Below are 23,970 nucleotides of genomic sequence, written 5' to 3'. Positions count from 1 at the left end.
CAGAAGTGCCTCCCCGCCACAGCCGCGCACAGATCCCCAGAGGCCCTGACTACGCAACACAGCACTTGGGCTGCCAGCCTGGAAGCCCAGAGATGGCTAATGTAATGGATAGAGTGGGTGATATCGCGGAGGGTAATGTCTGGACGCTGAATCAATGTAAAAGGTAACAGTGCTGTGCAGTGGGTATGCAGTGTCACTGACACTGCACAGCACTCTCACCTTTTACATTGATTCAGTCAGTCAGTTCTGCCAGCCAGTCACTATTGTTAGCGCCAGTGTCCCAATCGCCGCATTACAGGGAAGTAGATGGACTAAATAAACTACAGCTCCCAGCAGCCCTTAGTGCCGAACCATTCCAGTACTAAGGCCTGCTGGGAGCTGTCGTTTATTCAGTGTATCTTCTTCCCTGTAATGCGGTGCGTTGGGACACTGGAGCTAACAATAGTGACTGGCTGCTTGGCTGCTGTGCAAGTCTCCGGGAGAGCCACTGCCAAAGGGAGGACAGCAGCCTTGCTGCTTCCAGGAGGAGAAGCAATACCTGCCCCTCCCCCACTCACAGTACCTCCGGGCCCCATCCGCCGCACCTGCCCCTCCCCCGGTGACTCCAGAACCCCACCACACCAGCCCCTCTCCCACCTGCGCCACCCCCGCAACCACCCCTCCCCCACTCACTGCACCCCCGGACCCCCTCCCCCATCCGCGTCTCCCCCGCACCCGCCACCCCACCAACCGCTGCACCTACTAGTTGATTCATCAGGCCCTGCATGCACTGTTCACGCAATTGCAAGGGGCTACGACCCATTAACCAACTCACGCCCTTTGTCTGTGCAATATTTAACCACTCACACAATTATGATTGGAGGTAATACTCCATATAATACAAATATTGCACGCCACAAGGGTATGCAAGGGTTAAGGAGGCATAGCCCCTTACGACGGTGTGATTAGCATATATAGAGAGATCGAGAGATCGAGATCTATATTCTATATTTCCTCATATTCAGTTGCGAGAGAATACCAGGGCATTGTTGTGAGAAAGGGACAATGGATGCTGGGGATCGGTATGAAATACCTCCAATCAAAATCCTGACGTTCAGAATCCCGACACCAAAATCCCGACAAGGTCAAAATCCCGACATGGACAAAATTCCGACATTTAAAATACCGACAAGGTCAAAATACCGACATGTAAAATGTCAACAGGTCAAAGTACCGACATGCTGTTTTTGTTGTATTTTTGTGTGTAGGTCGACATAAGTCAACATGGACACCATATAAAGTGTACCGCGTCCCCTCGCGTGCCTCGCTGTGCTCGGCACACTATTATATTCCCCCTCCAGGTCCACTGGGATGGTAAAGTATGAACAAGTCGGTTTTAATGAAAAAAAAACATGAAAAACTCATGTCGGTATTTTGACCAGTCGGCATTTTACATGTCGGTATTTTGACCTTGTCTGTATTTTTAATGTCGGTATTTTGTCCATGTCGGGATTATGACTTTGTCGGGATTTTGACCATCGGTCAATTGGTGTCGGGATTTTGAACGTCAGGATTTTGATTGGAGGTAAACTGACTGCATCCCGGATGCTGATGCATAGGAGATAGTAATAAGGAGTATGCAATACATGTTAATTATCCAGTGGTTCTATACCACCATATATCGTACATCTTCATTACTTAGGGTGTAACATTGTGGGGACAGACTACGCCAGGTGGGTGCTTTTTTCTCACCTCTATTACACACAATATAATATATATATATATATAGAGAGAGAGAGAGAGAGAGAGAGAGAAAGAGAGAGAGAGAGAGAGAGAGAGAGAGAGAGAAAGAAATGTCCTTATAGAGAGGGGTATGTATCCATCCACTCCCAATAGTAAAGGAACAGGCGGCACTCCAAGGGATTGTTTAGAAGTTGTTTAGCACACTAATACCACTATTTAGGGCAATTATTATCATGTATCTGTATTAATTAGGCATTTGTTTATGGCCAGTGATATTGCTGATGCAATTGATTTTAATAATTTTTATCACCCACCTTTCTTTCATTATTCGGCGTTTGGGCACATGCTCTTTCACATTATCACTTGAGACACTACACAGCCACACTGTGTTTTTATTACTACGCTGCTTGGTGAAGGAAATGTGTATTAATTTTATATTATCACTCTCACTTCGTGTTTTGTTTATGATTTCACTCTCGCTCTCTTCCGCCAGGACTAGCGGATGGTGTAATGGTTAGCATTACCGCCTCACAGCACTGAGGTCATGGGTTCAATTCCCACCATAGCCCTAACTGTGTGGAGTTTGTATATTCTCCCCGTACTTGCGTGGGTTTCCTCCGGGTACTCCGGTTTCCTCCCATAATCCAAAAATATACTGGTAGGTTAATTGGCTTCCAACAAAAATTAACCCTAGCATGAATGTGTGTGCGTGTACATGTGATAAGGAATATAGATTGTAAGCTCCACTGGGGCAGGGACTGATGTGAATGGCCAAATATTCTCTGTAAAGCGCTGCGGAATATGTGTGCGCTATATAAATAACTGGTAATAAATAAAATATTAAATAATAATAAATAAATGACAGCGCCAGCCGGGACGCCCTGCGGTTGCCTGGTTACCAGTGATGTAACTTCCTGGTGACGTAGTGGCTACACCCACCGGAAACCCCGCTGGACGCCGGCTCCCGCAGTTCCACGGCGTGACATGAGGCCTTCACACATATAAGGTATGTTCTCACTGACATGTTTTTTGGTTTTGTTTCACAGCATATTGCCTTGAAAAAAGCGCCCTGCGCGGCGCTGAAATGTTGGCCATAATATGCCATTTATTTGATTCACCATTTTGAATACAAGTTTGTTTTCACAAGACCCTTGGAGTGCCGCTTGTTCCTTTACCATTGGGAGTGGATGGATACATACCCCTCTCTATAAGGACATTTCTTTCTCTGCATCTCTACAAAGGAAGGCACCGGGGCGGTTGCATTTTTATACAGGGAGTGCCGACCACACTAACTTCTGTATATATATATATATATATATATATATCTTGCCCGGTGCCCTCTAAATCAACTTTGCAGGTTGAAGATATAAGCAAAATGAAGCGGCACTCCAGGACTTAATTCAAATAAACGGGTCCAGTCTCCCAATTTTGATGTGCATCGTTTTCGGTTTTAATCATTTAATCACAAACCTTCGTCAGGCATATACATACAACAGAACAAGTCTTACCTATATAACAAATGAAATCACCAGGTGCAGTGCAGTCCAGGAAGCCCCAGAGTAAGACTTCCAGCTGATGTCATGCAGCATGGACTAATTACGTAACAAGAGGGTGTTAACCCTTCACCACACTACAGACATGGAAATGAATGAATGACGTTTAATATTCAAACGATACTTTGTAAATACAATGATCATCCACAGGATAAAATGCAACAAGTTATATCAAAGATTATATATGAGTATAGCAATTGGGGCGATTATACAACACTACATCACAATTGTGTAGATTGGTTACTCCCAGCGCTTTGATTTAAACATATAAAAGTAAAAATAATAAGGAATATATATATAAAACGACAAAAAGAATCAAATAGAGTTTAAAAATATATATAGATTATTTACTTGTTGAAAATCAAAAACTATTGCACAGAAAAAAGGTTTAAAAAAAATGGTATCAGAAATGTATCTCTATAAAAGATCTGTATATGGAGTAAAATGAGAGTTCATGCATGCAATATTAAAAAATATATTGAATATAGAACAAAAAAGAAAGAGATTTTCCAGAGACATTGAAGACTATAAAGGGGATTACAGAAATTGGACCATGAAAACCAGAGGAAGAAGAGAGAGAGGAGAAGAAGTAGTATACTCAACCTATGGGAATAAGCAGGAGCACACAAGAAGACAACCATCCAGATCAGAGAGGTGGGACCAATATCCTGTGGAACAACGAAGACAGCAAGGATACAGAGAGAAAGAATATTACTATCCGCAAAGAAGATACTACAAAGAGGACCACTCTAGGAACCAAGAAAGAGTAGGGAACGAAAGCAGACTAGAGAATGTAAGAAGATATGATACGGATACCAGACTACAAAATAAAGAATATAGAAATTCAAAAGTGCAATATCCATCTGCTGATACACTCACACGGAGCTTTCAGCATGGTAAGGAAGACCAGGAAGAAATCTATAATATATCTGCCAGGACCCTGATGGAAAGACTCAACAATAGAACGACCAGAATGATGAGAAAAGAAGAAGAAGATAAAAATCATACAGAGGAGGAAGATGAAACGGAACAACTTCTGGATACTTTTTTAGAGTTGGCCAAAAACCAATCATTCAGAAGCACGGGAGCCATCCCAAAGGCATACACAAATTCCGAGGAGGAAAAGAGAAGAAGGAGAAGACGAAAACTGAGCTCCACTACAACAAATGGAGAAAACGGGGAAAACGAGGAGGAATTAAGAACAGGCCAAAAGAAAAAACAAAAGAAGACCACCAAGAAAGCCCAGAGAGGAGGATACTCAACCTAAGTCACCACGTCCTAGATGCCACAGAGACTAGAGTTTTGAAGAAGGGACTAAAATTTGCCCCTACAAACTGTCTCAATAAATTCGACACATTCGTCGACCTCCATAAGTTTGTGAGAAAAATCACTCTGAAAAAGTTCTTTAATAGGACAGACCAATCAAAAGAGAAGAAGGATGATGAAATTACGGAAGACACCTTCACTCATACAAATCTGAGAGAAAAATCTGTGTTCTACCCACAACACCTAAAAGGGCACCTTGTGAATACATTTCAGAAACTAGTGGAGGAAGACATAAGAAGGATTCCGGACACTTTAGAACCAAGACAAGGCCACAATCTTACCAGGAAAGAACGTGATGGCCTCAAGAATTTGAAAGAAAATAACAATATAGTTATTAAACCAGCAGATAAAGGGGGAAGCACTGTCATAATGGATCATGAAACATATGATAAGGAAGCATGGAGACTTTTGGGTGACATCGACACATATGAAGTATTGAAAAAGGATCCAACCATGGAGTTTAACAACTTACTCGTAGACATGCTGAAACGAGCTAAGGAAAACGGGATACTGACTAAAGAAGAATTCCAATTTATAGAACAAAAACATCCAAAAATTCCAGTATTCTACTTTTTACCGAAAGTCCACAAAGACCAGCGAAATCCACCTGGAAGGCCAATTGTGGCTGGAATCGACACCATAACATCAAACCTATCATGTTATATAGACCACTTTTTGAAACCGGTAGTCACAAGACAAAAGAGTTACCTGAAGGACACAACACAGGTACTAAGCCTTCTAGACAAAATAATATGGAAGGACACTTATATATTGGTGACGTGCGATATAACTTCACTGTATACATGCATAAGACATAAGGATGGATGTGACAATGTTCAAAAGATCCTACTAGAAGAATCCGACCTAAAGGAACAACAGGTTTCCTTTATTATGGATGGAATCAACTTCATTTTGACACATAATTATTTTTGGTTTGGGAACAAATTCTTTATTCAAACACAGGGAACAGCAATGGCAACCAATTTTGCACCGTCTTACGCTAACCTGTTTCTAGCCCAGTGGGAAAAGGACAACATATGGACTAACAACGAGTTTCTGCCCAACCTGACCATCTGGGCTAGGTATATAGACGATGTATTGATAAATATGGGACGGAGAAGAAAAGGAACTGTTAGAATTCTTGAGAAGGATCAATCAGAACGCAATCAATTTGAATTTCACACAGGAAATAAGTCAAACGAGTATCAACTTTCTCGACCTTACAATCTTTATTCAGAACAATACTATTGAGACCAAGACTTATGTTAAACCAGTGGATTGCAATAATTATCTTGATGCGAGGAGCAATCATCATCCACAATGGCTTTCAAATATCCCGAAAGGACAAATGAGGAGGATAAAAAGGAATTGTTCGAGAAAAGAGGACTGTGAAATACAGACCAATAAATTAATGGATGAGTTTAAGAAGAAAAATTACAATACAGAGAACTTAGAGAAAGATAAGAAAGAAATAGGTATCCTCTCAAGGACAGACCTACTACAATATAAACCGACAAATGAAGAAAAGAAGAAAGATATGAACATACTCTTCATCACTAACTTCTCAGGACAAAGAAAACGGTTAGAAACAAGCATAAGGAAACACTGGTATATCCTCATGAATGATGATGAACTTAAAACCCTTTTGCCTCCACGACCCAAAATTATATATAGACGGGCGCCCACAATTCAGAATAGCCTAATAAGAAGCCATCTCAGAATAGAGGGTAAGAAGAGGACTACGATACTCGGGAATAAGACATCAGGTTTTTACAAATGCAACAACTGTTCAGCATGCAAGAAGACTAACAGCAAAACTACAAAACCCATTAGGAGCATAGTGTCAAAATCCACAAAAAAGGAGTTCAAAATAAAGGAAAATATCACATGCAATTCAGTAGGAGTAATCTATCTCCTCACTTGTCCTTGCGGTCTACAGTATATAGGAAAGACCGCCCGCAAACTCAGTATAAGAATAAATGAGCATTTACTGAACATCAAGAACAAGAAAGAGAATCACAGTATTCCCAGGCACTTTACTCTCATGCATAGAAGTGATCCATCAACTATAGAATTTGTAGGTCTCAAATATATCAAAAGACCATGTAGAGGAGGGGACTGGGACTCTGACCTTCTGAGAGAAGAAACAAGGCTGATTTTTGAGTTGGAGACCCTTACCCCAAAGAGATTAAACGTAGACTTTGAGTTACATCCATTCCTCAAGAAATGAAAATTTAGTGCTTGTAATCAAATACAGGAAAATTCAATTCAATATTTGGGTACATAATTTTTAGCCTCACCCTCTTCTATACTCTTCTTAAAATATTTTTTTTAAATTAAATCTTACTCACACTCCCCTTCCCCATACCTGGATCCTCCATGTAGTTAGCACCAGGATGGATACATGAATTTCTTTTTGTAAAATTTACAAACACACTGTATTATGGTCTAGAGGCACGACAATTACTTTCAACTAAATTCATATAGGTAAAACTTCCAGCATATGTGTAAACGCTAGATAGAAAATTGGATAGAAACTAGTAAGCATATACACTAACACATCTGTATATTTGCATATACACATTTAGATGGGTCTATGTACGTGTGATACTATACAAATCTCTGGATATAAATACTGGATCTAGTAAGGTATGAGCCTTGATCTAGGTATCACAGATCATACGACATCAATACCCCTTCTTCTAACAAAAAAAAAAGGAGGAATATCAATTGCACTAATTTATATAAACACTATACATAGAGCTTATAATTATGATATTCAAGATATGTCTTATGTCTTATATGTTTTATGTTGACTTTCCTATCTGTCTCATTTCTATATTTATATGTCGCTATAGCTACTGATAAAGAGACTTAATAATAATAAAAAAAAGGGGAAAAAATTCTATTCCATATTTTAAATTACTATTCTCTATATTTCCTCTCTATCTCCTCCTATTTTTTCTACTTTCCATATTTTTTACTTTTTCCACTATTATTATAATTTTTTTTATAAAAAAAATGTTATAATTTTTTTTTAATTTTATTTACTTTTTCCATCTTTATTATTACGTGTATACAAATTATGGCACGCATCCAAATTGAGATTGGATAAGAAGACCAAATGAGCTGTATAGCTGTATAATTGTAACTATATGAGATGAACACCTCCTGCTTAAACATTATATGTAAAGAACTCCGTTAGAGATCGCGCTGGCATAGCGCACAGTGAGGGCGGAAGTGACGAGATGGCCTGACTGCAAGTAAGTGCACAGAACGGAATAAGAAGACGGGGTTTTGAAAGATCAGGCATCCTGACGAAGCCTGTGTAAACAGGCGAAACGCGTTGATTGCCGAGCTGCGAATTGGATTCAAGCCTCAGAAACGCTGACCACCGCTGCTACATCTTCTGTCTGCCGGCAGACACCCGCTTCAATTCACCTGCAGGGGACTTAAACAAGCATTCAGTCTTGCATCAGGAAGAGCAACCTAGAGCGGTGAGTGCATTGCAGATTTATCCTGATTAACTACTACTGCCTCACCATTCATTAACTATACTCCCTGACTGGAGATACTTTTCAGACTCTGAGAACTTGATACAAGTAACAACCTATAGTACAGCAACACAGTAGCCATTAGAAGTTGAGCAGCTTCTTTGAAATGGACTTCTCTTAATAGAGTAAACCGCAAAAGCGTGTCTTTTGAGTGCTTTCATATCTGTCTGTTAACCTTTTCCTTATATGTGTCGTCAAGTGTCTATTGTGTGAGTATACCGGTATTAGGAACACACATACACCCAGTATAAAACCGTGTGTACTCTCTTTTTTATTCAATATATTTTTTAATATTGCATGCATGAACTCTCATTTTACTCCATATACAGATCTTTTATAGAGATACATTTCTGATACCATTTTTTTGAAACCTTTTTTCTGTGCAATAGTTTTTGATTTTCAACAAGTAAATAAATCTATATATATTTTTAAACTCTATTTGATTCTTTTTGTCGTTTTATATATATATATTCCTTATTATTTTTACTTTTATATGTTTAAATCAAAGCGCTGGGAGTAACCAATCTATACATATCTAATAGGGCCAGTGGAATCCCTTATCCTTCAAGGCTGCTATTTAAACATAAGGTATTAGCGCAGCCCTCACAACATATTTCTAGTATTTCGCCTATCCACATAGAGGACCGCAGCTCATTACCGTCATGGCATTCAATAAAGAAGAGCGTTTAAGATTCTTGGAAGAACTTATTCCTTCCAGTAATCGTAATAAAAATGCACATAGAGGAATTACATCCTTGGAAGATACCTTCTGTGATCTATATAACAACCTAGAAAAGTTAGAAATAAAAGAGATCAAACAATGGTGGGAGAGTACTACTCTCAACAAGTATATAGAGAAAAAGATGGTCCCAAGAGAGTTAAGGATAAATAAAAAACCTTCCTTTACCTCACAGAACAGAGATTTTGATCTAAAATGGAATGAGGCTTTAGATATGTGTTCCTTTAAGCTGATGCGATTAATAATTGAAGACAGAAAAATCACCCTAAAGAAAATAGAAGACGAAATTACTAATATCAGAAAGAAACTGAAACCTCTAGAGAATCTAGCAGACTTTAAAAATTTGGAAGAACTTACAAAGAGCAAGTTAAGAAAAATAGAGGAAGAAACGATAGAACAAAAAAGAAAGAAATTTTCCAGAGACATTGAAGACTATAAAGGGGATTACAGAAATTGGACCATGAAAACCAGAGGAAGAAGAGAGAGAGGAGAAGAAGTATACTCAACCTATGGGAATAAGCAGGAGCACACAAGAAGACAACCATCCAGATCAGAGAGGTGGGACCAATATCCTGTGGAACAACGAAGACAGCAAGGATACAGAGAGAAAGAATATTACTATCCGCAAAGAAGATACTACAAAGAGGACCACTCTAGGAACCAAGAAAGAGTAGGGAACGAAAGCAGACTAGAGAATGTAAGAAGATATGATACGGATACCAGACTACAAAATAAAGAATATAGAAATTCAAAAGTGCAATATGCATCTGCTGATACACTCACACGGAGCTTTCAGCATGGTAAGGAAGACCAGGAAGAAATCTATAATATATCTGCCAGGACCCTGATGGAAAGGCTCAACAATAGAACAACCAGAATGATGAGAAAAGAAGAAGAAGATAAAAATCATACAGAGGAGGAAGATGAAACGGAACAACTTCTGGACACTTTTTTAGAGTTGGCCAAAAACCAATCATTCAGAAGCACGGGAGCCATCCCAAAGGCATACACAAATTCCGAGGAGGAAAAGAGAAGAAGGAGAAGACGAAAACGGAGCTCCACTACAACAAATGGAGAAAACGGGGAAAACGAGGAGGAATTAAGAACAGGCCAAAAGAAAAAACAAAAGAAGACCACCAAGAAAGCCCAGAGAAGAGGATACTCAACCTAAGTCACCACGTCCTAGATGCCACAGAGACTAGAGTTTTGAAGAAGGGACTAAAATTTGCCCCTACAAACTGTCTCAATAAATTCGACACATTCGTCGACCTCCATAAGTTTGTGAGAAAAATCACTCTGAAAAAGTTCTTTAATAGGACAGACCAATCAAAAGAGAAGAAGGATGATGAAATTACGGAAGACACCTTCACTCATACAAATCTGAGAGAAAAATCTGTGTTCTACCCACAACACCTAAAAGGGCACCTTGTGAATACATTTCAGAAACTAGTGGAGGAAGACATAAGAAGGATTCCGGACACTTTAGAACCAAGACAAGGCCACAATCTTACCAGGAAAGAACGTGATGGCCTCAAGAATTTGAAAGAAAATAACAATATAGTTATTAAACCAGCAGATAAAGGGGGAAGCACTGTCATAATGGATTGTGAAACATATGATAAGGAAGCATGGAGACTTTTGGGTGACATCAACACATATGAAGTATTGAAAAAGGATCCAACCATGGAGTTTAACAACTTACTCGTAGACATGCTGAAACGAGCGAAGGAAAACGGGATACTGACTAAAGAAGAATTCCAATTTATAGAACAAAAACATCCAAAAATTCCAGTATTCTACTTTTTACCGAAAGTCCACAAAGACCAGCGAAATCCACCTGGAAGGCCAATTGTGGCTGGAATCGACTCCATAACATCAAACCTATTATGTTATATAGACCACTTTTTGAAACCGGTAGTCACAAGACAAAAGAGTTACCTGAAGAACACAACACAGGTACTAAGCCTTCTAGACAAAATAATATGGAAGGACACTTATATATTGGTGACGTGCGATATAACTTCACTGTATACATGCATAAGACATAAGGATGGATGTGACAATGTTCAAAAGATCCTACTAGAAGAATCCAACCTAAAGGAACAACAGGTTTCCTTTATTATGGATGGAATCAACTTCATTTTGACACATAATTATTTTTGGTTTGGGAATAAATTCTTCATTCAAACACAGGGAACAGCAATGGGAACCAATTTTGCACCGTCTTACGCTAACCTGTTTCTAGCCCAGTGGGAAAAGGACAACATATGGACTAACAACGAGTTTCTGCCCAACCTGACCATCTGGGCTAGGTATATAGACGATGTATTGATAAATATGGGACGGAGAAGAAAAGGAACTGTTAGAATTCTTGAGAAGGATCAATCAGAACGCAATCAATTTGAATTTCACACAGGAAATAAGTCAAACGAGTATCAACTTTCTCGACCTTACAATCTTTATTCAGAACAATACTATTGAGACCAAGACTTATGTTAAACCAGTGGATTGCAATAATTATCTTGATGCGAGGAGCAATCATCATCCACAATGGCTTTCAAATATCCCGAAAGGACAAATGAGGAGGATAAAAAGGAATTGTTCGAGAAAAGAGGACTGTGAAATACAGACCAATAAATTAATGGATGAGTTTAAGAAGAAAAATTACAATACAGAGAACTTAGAGAAAGATAAGAAAGAAACAGGTATCCTCTCAAGGACAGACCTACTACAATATAAACCGACAAATGAAGAAAAGAAGAAAGATATGAACATACTCTTCATCACTAACTTCTCAGGACAAAGAAAACTGTTAGAAACAAGCATAAGGAAACACTGGTATATCCTCATGAATGATGATGAACTTAAAACCCTTTTGCCTCCACGACCCAAAATTATATATAGACGGGCGCCCACAATTCAGAATAGCCTAATAAGAAGCCATCTCAGAATAGAGGATAAGAAGAGGACTACGATACTCGGGAATAAGACATCAGGTTTTTACAAATGCAACAACTGTTCAGCATGCAAGAAGACTAACAGCAAAACTACAAAACCCATTAGGAGCATAGTGTCAAAATCCACAAAAAAGGAGTTCAAAATAAAGGAAAATATCACATGCAATTCAGTAGGAGTAATCTATCTCCTCACCTGTCCTTGCGGTCTACAGTATATAGGAAAGACCGCCCGTAAACTCAGTATAAGAATAAATGAGCATTTACTGAACATCAAGAACAAGAAAGAGAATCATAGTATTCCCAGGCACTTTAATCTCATGCATAGAAGTGATCCATCAACTATAGAATTTGTAGGTCTCAAATATATAAAAAAACCATGGAGAGGAGGGGACTGGGACTCTGACCTTCTGAGAGAAGAAACAAGGCTGATTTTTGAGTTGGAGACCCTTACCCCAAAGGGAATAAACGTAGACTTTGAGCTACATCCATTCCTCAAGAAATGAATATTTAGTGCTTGTAATCATATACAGGAAAATTCAATTCAATATTTGGGTACATAATTTTTAGCCTCACCCTCTTCTATACTCTTCTTAAAATATTTTTTTTAAATTAAATCTTACTCACACTCCCCTTCCCCATACCTGGATCCTCCATGTAGTTAGCACCAGGATGGATACATGAGTTTCTTTTTGTAAAATTTACAAACACACTGTATTATGGTCTAGAGGCACGACAATTACTTTCAACTAAATTCATATAGGCAAAACTTCCAGCATATGTGTAAACGCTAGATAGAAAATTGGATAGAAACTAGTAAGCATATACACTAACACATCTGTATATTTGCATATACACATTTAGATGGGTCTATGTACGTGTGATACTATACAAATCTCTGGATATAAATACTGGATCTAGTAAGGTATGAGCCTTGATCTAGGTATCACAGATCATACGACATCAATACCCCTTCTTCTAACAACAAAAAAAGGAGGAATATCAATTGCACTAATTTATATAAACACTATACATAGAGCTTATAATTATGATATTCAAGATATGTCTTATGTCTTATATGTTTTATGTTGACTTTCCTATCTGTCTCATTTCTATATTTATATGTCGCTATAGCTATTGATAAAGAGACTTAATAATAATTAAAAAAAAAAAGGGAAAAAAAATTCTATTCCATATTTTAAATTGCTATTCTCTATATTTCCTCTCTATCTCCTCCTATTTTTTCTACTTTTCATATTTTTTACTTTTTCCACTATTATTATATTTTTTTTATAATAAAAAATTTATAAAATTTTTTTTATAATTTTTTTTATTTTATTTACTTTTTCCATCTTTATTATTACGTGTATACAAATTATGGCACGCATCCAAATTGAGATTGGATAAGAAGACCAAATGAGCTGTATAGCTGTATATTTGTAACTATATGAGATGAACACCTCCTGCTTAAACATTATATGTAAAGAACTCCGTTAGAGATCGCGCTGGCATAGCGCACAGTGAGGGCGGAAGTGACGAGACAGCCTGACTGCAAGTAAGGGCACAGAATGGAATAAGAAGACGGGGTTTTGAAAGATCAGGCATCCTGACGAAGCCTGTGTAAACAGGCGAAACACGTTGATTGCCGAGCTGCGGATTGGATTCAAGCCTCAGAAACGCTGACCACCGCTGCTACATCTTCTGTTTGCCGGCAGACACCCGCTTCAATTCACCTGCAGGGGACTTAAACAAGCATTCCGTCTTGCATCAGGAAGAGCAACCTAGAGCGGTGAGTGCATTGCGGATTTATCCTGATTAACTACTACTGCCTCACCATTCATCAACTATACTCCCTGACTGGAGATACTTTTCAGACTCTGAGAACTTGATACAAGTAACAACCTATAGTACAGCAACACAGTAGCCATTAGAAGTTGAGCAGCTTCTTTGAAATGGACTTCTCTTAATAGAGTAAACCGCAAAAGCGTGTCTATTGAGTGCTTTCATATCTGTCTGTTAACCTTTTCCTTATATGTGTCGTCAAGTGTCTATTGTGTGAGTATACCGGTATTAGGAACACACATACACCCAGTATAAAACCGCGTGTACTCTCTTTTTTATTCAATATATTTTTTAATATTGCATGCATGAACTCCCATTTTACTCCATATACAGATCTTTTATAGAGATACATTTCTGATACCATTTTTTTATACCTTTTTTCTGTGCAATAGTTTTTGATTTTCAACAAGTAAATAAATCTATATATATTTTTAAACTCTATTTGATTCTTTTTGTCGTTTTATATATATATTCCTTATTATTTTTACTTTTATATGTTTAAATCAAAGCGCTGGGAGTAACCAATCTATACATATCAGTGGAATCCCTTATCCTTCTTAGCTGCTATTTAAACATAAGGTATTAGCGCAGCCCTCACAACATATTTCTACTACATCACAATTGACTTAAATGGTTAACCAGGGGGAATCAATTAGATCAATTAATGAAAACAACATGTAGAGATGAAGAAAAACATCACAGAAAACCTTAGCTCACAACATGACCCTCTCCAGGAGGGACACAATACTCTCCTTCTGGACTTTTCTCTTAATTTATGATTGTCTGCACCTGTGTTGAACAGGTTAATGGATAAGAAAGGTGTTTCAGCACAGGTGATGGCAATCATAGATTAAGAGGAAAGTCCAGGAGCAGAGCATTCTGTCCCTCCTGGAGAGGGTCATGTTGGGAGGTATGGAAAACTGCTGTAAGAAAGTGTTTCATTTAACCCCTTTGGTGTTACAGTGTTGAGCCTGTCAATCCACTGTGCTTCCCTTTGTAGCAAGAGCCTAGATCTGTCCCCACGTCTCCTGCTTTTCGGGACCATGTCTATCATTTTGTATTTTAATGAAGACAAAGTGTGTCCTCGTAACTTAAAATGTTTAGAAACAGGTTGTTCGGATGGTTTGCCTTCAAGCGCAGATTTAATAGCGCTCCTGTGTTGGGCCATACGTACTTTAAACATGCATGTGGTCTTCCCTATGTAGTATAATCCACAAGGGCAAATGATACAATACACCACGTAGCGTGAGGTACATGTGAAACAATGTTGCAGTTTGATTCGTTTGCCAGAGTGCGGATGTACTATAGCGTCTCCTGTTTCTAGATTTGTGCAAGTGGTACACCCTAAACATTTATAATTACCCGTTTTTTTGGTAAGAAAATGTTGGGGTGCCTGGGAGTCAAAATCAGAAATGTCACTGTGCACAATCATGTCACGAATACTACGTCCTCGTTTATAACAAGGCATTATCCGTTTCTTGGATAAAGATGGTAGGTCAGGGTCAGTTTGAACAATAGGCCAAATATCCTTCGACTGCCCGCCTACCTGAGACCGGGTGCTCGATTTCAAGCAGCGCCAGCCACATATTTCTGGACAGGAGGGAGCCACGGTACAGAGGCATCCACCACCCACCGAGATCGCTGCCACCAGGACTGCCGGGTACAGATATTCAGCGGGAGCCGCGGCTCTCATGCACCCGCCGGACACTGGTGCCTGTGCCCTCCTGCATCGGCCCTGCTTCCCGGCACTGCAGCGGCCATTTTGCGGCCCTCACCCTGCTCCCCGGGGCAGCTGTCACCTCCAGTGGCTATCCACCTGCCCTGAAAGGGCCTCCTCTCTGCCACCACTGCTGCAGGCTACATGGATAAGCCAAGCTTCTTCAGGCACCTAGACTCCCTATAGCGCTTATTGCCGTCTGCTCAGTGGTCGCCCCACGGTGGGCGGAGAGGCCGGCAGCGGGGGGGGGGGCTGCTTCTGACAACCTATTGCTTCTGCCATCCTACTGCTGTCCGTGCCTCAGACACCGCAAGCTGCTCTGCTCATGGATGCCTGGATGCCACGATCACCTCCCCTCTAAGACTAGATCTGACTGGCTGTCTCCCCAGGTCCTGGGTGGGGCCAAATCCCCAGTATCAGCTTCTAGGTCACCCCGCATCTACCAGGGCAGGTGAGTGTGCTCTAGCAGCACATGTTCTTCAAACTTGCTAGCCTTTTCCCTTACCTCCTGTAGCGCCCTCTACCCACCCTCCCTGCAGACACGCCAAAGGGGGTATTCAATCTACTAGTCTCGGCTGTATATCCACTGCACAGAGGTCCAGACCATAATTATACATTACATTGTGCCCCTCTGGGATTTCCCAGTTTTTCTTCTGTGAACTGTCTACAATGTGATCTCACTATGTAAAACTCCCGACCTCGTGTGTGACCCTGATGCCTAAGGAGCTCCCCCATTCCCAACCAGGTGTTGACTACTGAACTACCTCCTTTGTCTCCTTCACCATGCCTAAAGGGGAAAAAAAAGATGAATGCCCATAACTTGGTGGGTTACTTCAAGAACTCTACCCCGTTCTCTGCCCAGAAATCATCACCACCTCCGCCTGCATCGGCAGCCTCTGACCGTGACTCGGATGATGACTCTTCCTCAACGCCCACTACTAAAGCAGATGTCGCTCTTCTCCTGTCCAAAATGCGCAATATTAAAAAAAATCCGTGCGGCGGTACAAGAGGCTATCTCTGGCCTAAAAACGGACATGGACAGTTTGGGGTCTAGAGTTAATGCCATAGAAAGGAAACAAGAAGAACTTATTGTCATTCAGCAGGAATCGGAACAGTAGGTGGCACAAATGCGTACAGATGTTATGCTATTGGTGGACAAACAAGAAGATTTAGATAATAGGGGCCGTCGGAACAATCTTAGAATCCGTAACATCCCCAAGACGGTGGAACAAACCCACCTCACTGATTATTTGCTCTGTCTTTTCCGCTCTCTCACTCCCTCTATTCCTGATGATATGCTACTCCTAGATAAGGCCAACAGAGCCCTCCGTCATAGATCTCAGGATGCTAAATCGCCAAGAGATGTGATTCTACGTTTTCACTATTTTGCTATCAAAGACCAAGTCTATGCCAAAGCCCGGATGTCTCCTGCCATCTATTTCGAAGGCTCTGATCTTCTTGTATTCCAGGATCTGTCTCCGGTCACGTTGAATAGAAGACGAGAGGACATCACAAAAACCCTGAGAGATAATAATATCAGATACAGATGGGGCTTTCCCTTCACTCTCCAAGTCAGATCCGACGGTAAAGTCTTAATGGCCAGATCCCCTGATGAGGCCCTTAAATTGCTCCATCACTTGAACATCTCTGGCCCTCTGATCACCTCTCAACATCCTCCTCCAGTCAACACCTCCCCTTCCCTCACAGCCCCATCCTCGGCTTGGAACACTGTTGGATCAACCTCCCATATCCCTCCAGTTACATGACTCTAATTATGCTACTACTCTCGAGTAGGTCCTACTCTCACAGTAGCTCTCATTGGATCTCAGGTTGACTTTTATGTATCATCACTGTTCCCATATCCTACAGCGTCCAATGTTTAGTTATTAATTGCTGTTCTTTAATACGATATGGTTGAGGAGGTTGGGCCTACTTGGACCTCGGGGTCTGTGTTCTTCACAGTCGGCCTCATGAACCTGTGAGTATTACTGCTTGAGATATAATCTGTTGATATGGCACATGTTTGTATGTATGTGGACCCCGGCCCCAAGGGACCCAATCCGGTCATGCTTTCTATTCCTGTTTTCAACGGTTCTAATGTTATTGATTCTCTCCTTCTCTTTGTTTAATTGTATGTTATTTGGGGGTTCAGGAGATGGGGGTCTTCGGACCTCTGTTTTTTCTAGGGTTATGTAGCCACCACACCATGTTTCCCCTTTGTTCCTTTGGATTTGCCCTCCCTCCTCTCCTGCCGTAGAGCTTAACTCTAGGATCTCTGAAGAAGAAATTGCCACCGTCATTAAAAATCTAAAACCTAATAAAGCTCCTGGCCCTGATGGCTTTTCAGTTATCTACTACAAGACTTTTCTATCCCAGCTTATGCCCCACCTTTCAACTCTCTTTAATGCTGTTTTACAGGGAGCATCTTTCTCCAAGTCAGCTCTGGAGGCTAGGATTATAGTTATCCCCAAAGAGGGCAAAGATGCTTCCAACTGTATTAACTATAGACCTATGTTGTTACTTAATTCTGACTTTAAGATATACGCAAAAATCCTGGCACTCCAATTGAACAGTGTATTGCCCCAACTTATCCATAATGACCAGGTGGGATTTATTCCTGGTAGACAGGCCCATGATAATACGAGACATGTTATTAGCCTTGCCCACAACATCAACCTCACACATACCCCTGCTCTTTTGCTTTTTGCTTTTTGCTTTCTCTGGACCCGGAGAAAGCATTCGACAGGATCAGCTAGCCCTTCATGTTCAAAACTGTGGCCTACATAAACCGACAAGGCGGAACGAAAGAGCAGGGCTGCAATGTTGGAGGTAACAAAAATCATCCTCTGGGCGGAAAAGCACGCGGTGGCGCTGTCAGCAATCTTCATTCCGGGAGTGGACAACTGGGAAGCAGACTTCCTCAGCAGACACGATCTCCATCTGGGAGAGTGGGCCTCCACCCAGAGGTGTTCGCAGAGGTGACAAGTCTTTGGGGCGTACCTCAAATAGACATGATGGCCTTCCGCCTCAACAAGAAGCTTCGGAGGTACTGTTCCAGGTCAAGGGACCCACAGGTAGTGGCTGTGGACGCCCTGGTAACTCCGTGGGTGTTCAAGTCAGTGTATGTTTTCCCTTCACTTCCACTCATCCCAAGGATTCTCAAACTAATAAAAAGAACAAGAGTTCAAACGATCCTCATTGCTCTGGACTGACCAAGATGGGCTTGGTACGTGGATCTTCTGGAGTTACTGTTGGAAGATCCAAGGCTTCTTCCTCTTCGAGAGGACCTTCTGCAACAGGGGCCGTTCGCTTATCAAGACTTACCACTGCTACGTTTGACAGAATGGAGGTTGAACGCAAGATCTTAGCTCGGAAGGGCATTCCGAACAAGTTTATTCCTACCCTGATACAGGCTTGGAAAGGAGTAACGTCTAAACATTACCATCGAATTTGGAAAAAGTACATGTCTTGGTGTGAATCCAAGAAGTTTCCTACGTAGAGTTTCAACTAGGGCGGTTTCTCCTCTTTCTGCAAGCAGGTGTGGATGTGGGCCTGAGGTTGGGCTCCATAAAAGTCCAGATTTCGGCCTTGTCCATTTTCTTCCAGAAACAATTGGCTGCCCTCCCTGTGGTTCAGACTTTCTTGAAAGGAGTTCTGCACATCCAGCCTCCCTCTGTGCCTCCTACAGCACCTTGGGATCTTAATGTGGTGCTGCAGTTCCTGCAGTCAGATTGGTTCGAACCTTTACAGGAGGTTGATGTCAAGTTCCTTACTTGGAAGGCGGTCATACTATTAGCATTAGCATCTGCTAGACGTGTGTCGGTATTGTCCTGCAAGAGCCCCTACTTGATTTTACATGAAGATAGAGCTGAGCTCAGGATGCGTCAGCAATTTCTTCCAAAGGTTGTCTCGGCTTTTCATATCAACCAACCTATTGTGGTGCCAGTGGCTACTGACTCCTCAATTACTTTAAAATCCTTGGATGTTGTAAGGGCTTTGAAGATTTATGTGAAGAGAACTTCTCATCACAGAAAGTCAGACGCTCTGTTTGTCCTTTATGATCCCAACAAGGTTGGGTGGCCTGCTTCTAAGCAGACGATTTCTCACTGAATCAGGTGTACTATCCAGCATGCATATTCTACGGCAGGTTTGCCGTGTCCAAAATCCATTAAGGTTCACTCTACTCGTAAAGTGGGTTCTTCCTGGGCCGCTGCCCAGGGTGTCTTGGCTTTACAACTTTGCCAAGCGGCTACTTGGTCAGGATCAAACTAGTGATGAGCGGGTTCGGTTCCTCGGAAACCGAACTCCCCCGAACTTCACCCATTTTACACGGGTCCGAGGCATACTCGGATTCTCCCGTATGGCTCGGTTAACCCGAGCGCACCCGAATGTCATCATCCCGCTTTCGGATTCTCGCGAGATCCGGATTCTATATAAGCAGCCGCGCGTCGCCGCCATTTTCACTCGTGCATTGGAAATGTTAGGGAGAGGACGTGGCTGGCGTCCTCTCCGTTTATTAATGTTGATGCATTGCAAATATTTGTGCTTATTGCTTAATTGTGGGGACTGGGGAGCTGCTGTATTGTATAGGAGGAGTACAGTGCAGAGTTTTGCTGACAGTGACCACCAGTATACGTTGTCTGCCTGAAAAACACTCCATATCTGTGCTCAGTGTGCTGCATATATCTGTGCTCACACTGCTTAATTGTGGGGACTGGGGAGCAGCTGTATTATATAGGAGGAGTACAGTGCAGAGTTTTGCTGACAGTGACCACCAGTATACGTTGTCTGCCTGAAAAACACTCCATATCTGTGCTCAGTGTGCTGCATATATCTGTGCTCACACTGCTTTATTGTGGGGACTGGGGACCAGCAGCATTATATAGGAGGAGTACAGTGCAGAGTTTTGCTGACAGTGACCACCAGTATATATAGCAGTACGGTACGGAAGGCCACTGCTCTACCTACCTCTGTGTCGTCAAGTATACTATCCATCCATACCTGTGGTGCATTTTAGTTTTGCAGTTTGCTGACAGTGACCACCAGTATATATAGCAGTACGGTACGGAAGGCCACTGCTCTACCTACCTCTGTGTCGTCAAGTATACTATCCATCCATACCTGTGGTGCATTTTAGTTTTGCAGTTTGATGACAGTGACCACCAGTATATATAGCAGTACGGTACGGAAGGCCACTGCTCTACCTACCTCTGTGTCGTCAAGTATACTATCCATCTAGATTCTATACCTGTGGTGCATTTTAGTTTTGCAGTTTGCTGACAGTGACCACCAGTATATATAGCAGTACGGTACGGAAGGCCACTGCTCTACCTACCTCTGTGTCGTCAAGTATACTATCCATCCATACCTGTGGTGCATTTCAGTTGTGCGCAGTATATATAGTAGTAGGCCATTGCTATTGATACTGGCATATAATTCCACACATTAAAAAATGGAGAACAAAAATGTGGAGGTTAAAATAGGGAAAGATTAAGATCCACTTCCACCTCGTGCTGAAGCTGCTGCCACTAGTCATGGCCGAGACGATGAAATGCCATCAACGTCGTCTGCCAAGGCCGATGCCCAATGTCATAGTAGAGAGCATGTAAAATCCACGAAACAAAAGTTCAGTAAAATGACCCAAAAATCAAAATTGAAAGCGTCTGATGAGAAGCGTAAACTTGCCAATATGCCATTTACGACACGGAGTGGCAAGGAACGGCTGAGGCCCTGGCCTATGTTCATGGCTAGTGGTTCAGATTCACATGAGGATGGAAGCACTCATCCTCTCGCTAGAAAAATGAAAAGACTTACGCTGGCAAAAGCACAGCAAAGAACTGTGCATTCTTCTAAATCACAAATCCCCAAGGAGAGTCCAATTGTGTCGGTTGCGATGCCTGACCTTCCCAACACTGGACGGGAAGAGCTTGCGCCTTCCACCATTTGCACGCCCCCTGCAATTGCTGGAAGGAGCACCCGCAGTCCAGTTCCTGATAGTCAAATTGAAGATGCCACTGTTGAAGTACACCAGGATGAGGATATGAGTGTTGCTGGCGCTGGGGAGGAAATTGACAAGGAGGATTCTGATGGTGAGGTGGTTTGTTTAAGTCAGGCACCCGGGGAGATACCTATTGTCCGTGGGACGAATATGGCCATTGACATGCCTGGTCAAAATACAAAAAAAATCACCTCTTCGGTGTGGAATTATTTCAACACAAATGCGGACAACAGGTGTCAAGCCGTGTGTTGCCTTTGTCAAGCTGTAATAAGTAGGGGTAAGGACGTTAACCACCTAGGAACATCCTCCCTTATACGTCACCTGGACCGCATTCATCAGAAGTCAGTGACAAGTTCAAAAACTTTGGATGACAGCGGAAGCAGTCCACTGACCACTAAATCCCTTCCTCTTGTAACCAAGCTCCTGCAAACCACACCACCAACTCCCTCAGTGTCAATTTCCACCTTACACAGGAAAGCCATTAGTCCTGCAGGCCATGTTACTGGCAAGTCTGACGAGTCCTTTCCTGCCTGGGATTCCTCCAATGCATCCTTGAGTGTAACGCCTACTGCTGCTGGCGCTGCTGTTGTTGCGGCTGGGAGTCGATCGGCATCCCAGAGGGGAAGTCGGAAGACCACTTGTACTACTTCCAGTAAGCAATTGACTGTCCAACAATCCTTTGCGAGGAAGATGAAATATCACAGCAGTCATCCTGCTGCAAAGCGGATAACTCAGGTCTTGTCAGCCTGGGTGGTGAGAAACATGGTTCCGGTATCCACCGTTAATTCACAGGCAACTAGAGACTTGTTTGAGGTACTGTGTCCCCGGTACCAAATACCATCTAGGTTCCATTTCTCTTGGCAGGCGATACCGAATATGTACACAGACCTCAGAAAAAGAGTCACCAGTGTCCTAAAAAATGCAGTTGTACCCAATGTCCACTTAACCACGGACATGTGGACAAGTGGAGCAGGGCAGACTCAGGACTATATGACTGTGACAGCCCACTGGGTAGATGTATTGCCTTCTGCAGCAAGAACAGAAGCGGCGGCACCAGTAGCAGCATCTCGCAAACGCCAACTCGTTCCTAGGCAGGCTACGCTTTGTATCACCGCTTTCCATAAGAAGCACACAGCTGACAACTTCTTACGGAAACTGAGGAACATCATCGCAGAATGGCTTACCCCAATTGGACTCTCCTGGGGATTTGTGACATCGGACAACGCCACCAATATTGTGCGTGCATGACATTTTGGCAAATTCCAGCACGTCCCATGTTTTGCACATGCATTGAATTTGGTGGTGCAGAATTATTTAAAAAAACGACAGGGGCGTGCAAGAGATGCTGTCGGTGGCCCGAAGAATTGCGGGCCACTTTCGGCATTCAGCCACCACGTGCCGAAGACTGGAACACCAGCAAACAGTCCTGAACCTGCCCTGCCATCATCTGAAGCAAGAGGTGGTAACGAGGTGGAATTCAACCCTCTATATGCTTCAGAGGATGGAGGAGCAGCAAAAGGCCATTCAAGCCTATCCATCTGCCCACGATATAGGCAAAGGAGGGGGAATGCACCTGACTCAAGCGCAGTGGAGAATGATTTCAACGTTGTGCAAGGTTCTGCAACCCTTTGAACTTGCCACACGTGAAGTCAGTTCAGACACTGCCAGCCTGAGTCAGGTCATTCCCCTCATCAGGCTTTTGCAGAAGAAGCTGGAGACATTGAAGGAGGAGCTAAAACAGAGCGATTCCGCTAGGCATGTGGGACTTGTGGATGGAGCCCTTAATTCGCTTAACCAGGATTCACGGGTGGTCAATCTGTTGAAATCAGAGCACTACATTTTGGCCACCGTGCTCGATCCTAGATTTAAAACCTACGTTCTATCTCTCTTTCCGGCAGACACAAGTCTGCAGAGGTTCAAAGACCTGCTGGTGAGAAAATTGTCAAGTCAAGCGGAACACGACCTGTCAACAGCTCCTCCTTCACATTCTCCCGCAACTGGGGGTGCGAGGAAAAGGCTAAGAATTCCGAGCCCACCCGCTGGCGGTGATGCAGGGCAGTCTGGAGCGAGTGCTGACATCTGGTCCGGACTGAAGGACCTGGCAACGATTACTGACGTGTCGTCTACTGTCACTGCATATGATTCTGTCACCATTGAAAGAATGGTGGAGGATTATATGAGTGACCGCATCCAAGTAGGCACGTCAGACAGTCCGTACGTATACTGGCAGGAAAAAGAGGCAATTTGGAGGCCCTTGCACAAACTGGCTTTATTCTACCTAAGTTGCCCTCCCTCCAGTGTGTATTCCGAAAGAGTGTTTAGTGAAACCGCTCACCTTGTCAGCAATCGGCGTACGAGGTTACTTCCAGAAAATGTGGAGAAGATGATGTTCATCAAAATGAATTATAATAAATTCCTCCGTGGAGACATTCACCAGCAATTGCCTCCAGAAAGTACACAGGGATCTGAGATGGTGCATTCCAGTGGGGACGAATTAATAATCTGTGTGGAGGGGGATGTACACAGTGAAAGGGGTGAGGAATCAGAGGATGATGATGAGGTGGA

Source organism: Pseudophryne corroboree, chromosome 10 (genome assembly GCF_028390025.1).
Source record: "Pseudophryne corroboree isolate aPseCor3 chromosome 10, aPseCor3.hap2, whole genome shotgun sequence".
NCBI classification, from domain to species: Eukaryota; Metazoa; Chordata; class Amphibia; order Anura; family Myobatrachidae; genus Pseudophryne; species Pseudophryne corroboree.
The sequence above is the reverse complement of the archived record's forward strand: the minus strand, read 5'-3'. Positions refer to the sequence as shown.